Source organism: Poecilia mexicana, unplaced genomic scaffold (genome assembly GCF_051168715.1).
Source record: "Poecilia mexicana isolate PSO_F unplaced genomic scaffold, ASM5116871v1 scaffold_1, whole genome shotgun sequence".
Lineage (NCBI taxonomy): Eukaryota > Metazoa > Chordata > Actinopteri > Cyprinodontiformes > Poeciliidae > Poecilia > Poecilia mexicana.
This window is the reverse complement of record NW_028263370.1, coordinates 2,372,828-2,374,529: the sequence shown is the minus strand read 5'-3', so window position 1 is coordinate 2,374,529 and position 1,702 is coordinate 2,372,828.

Genomic DNA, 1,702 nt, shown 5'->3' with positions numbered 1-1,702 from the left:
TCAAACTGGTTCCCAAATCACACAGAGCTCTCCTGAACGCTGAAATGACCCAGTGCATCTATAAGCAGATTTTGATTATAAAAATAGCACGTTTCATACAATATTTTCTAAATCTTATATGACCAGTTTCAATACCAAAACAGCTGTTACACAATATTTTCTGATTAGTTTTATACTTTGGTTTTAATGAAGTAAAACATGTTCAGATGAATATATGAAGTACACTGAAGAATGTGATCTATTAAAAGCTTAATGATCTAATTTTAATGAAATTGGGATCATTATAAGAAAAGTGTTCTGCTGATTAAGTTATACATTGATTAAACTGAGTAAATCAACCGAAATTGAGGTCTATTTTTTAGAATCCTATGGTTTCAGGATCAGTGTAATATTTTAAAATGTGCTAAAGTTAAAGCTAGAATTAAAACTTGCATAATTAAACTATTTCCAATAATGTCCAGTTATGATAACTGAGAATGTTTAGTAGAAAATGTTAGGGTATTATTAATGTTGTCGAGAAAAGTCGAGCTCAGCCCACTTCCCCATGCTGGAGATTTTAGTTTAATAACAACAATAAATAAAGTTATCTTTAAAACTGATTACACAGGTGACATCAAGACCCAACAGTAGAGTCGGATGGTAATAAAATTAATCTGGTTGTGTGTGTTGTTATTTGTGTCCTGCTTTAATTCTACTTTTTTCTATTTAATCATAAAATCATAGTCTGACAGAAGGAGTTATGAAACAGGAAAAGCAGGTTTCCTGGAAAAAGAGGAAGTTTCCAGCCTGCAGTGATTAAAAATAGTTCAGACTGCTCATTTTGAGCACTAAAGGTTTAAGGAATAAAATCTAAACATTTTGAGTAATTGGATAAAACCCAGAGTAAAATACTTGAATTAATAATGATAACTTATAATTAAGCCAATAATCAATATTGGTTTAACCGGTGGTTGATATTGGTTTGATTATAAGAATATTTACACTTACTCTTATACTTATTGAAATACTTACAGGTGAAAAAAGTAACTGTAACATGGTATCAAATAATTAGAATAATGAATTATTCTTGGTTTCTTTTCAGAAATGTCTGTAATAACACATCATGATTATAAGAGTAACTAATAAGTAATGGTTATTATAATATAAGTGAATGCTAAATCAGATAAACTAAGGGGTTATGAATGTGATTTTGACATTGAACTTGAAATGTGGTGAAATGTGTAACTGTAACTAAAGGTCACTGATGTTGTGTTGGAGGTAGATGGTAGGTGAAAGGTCAGGGAGAAAGAGGAACTGATGGGAGAGCGGAGGTGTCCAACGCCTTATTGCTAAACTTCAACTTACCTAAGAGAAGGTTAGACACAAGAGGGCTGTTGAGCAACTCGGGGACATTAGAACAGACATCAGGTCATGTCCAAAGATGGTGATGGATATGAGATTATCGGTCCAAGCAGTCAGCCAATGAAACAGGCACAGCAACAAAGCTAGCCAATGCAAATGCACTAAAAGGGTGGGTATATCCTATATAAGGTGAAGGCAAAAGAAGAATCTTTGGTTGGATCCTTCAGGCAGCTTCGAGCCAAGATCGAGATGGACAAAGAACTCTGCAGCTGAAGAAGAGCCGGAGCCACAGAGCCGAAGACTGTTCTGCACATGGGGACCAACCCGTTAGCCCCGCAACATGTGGCTTCAAATTGCACTT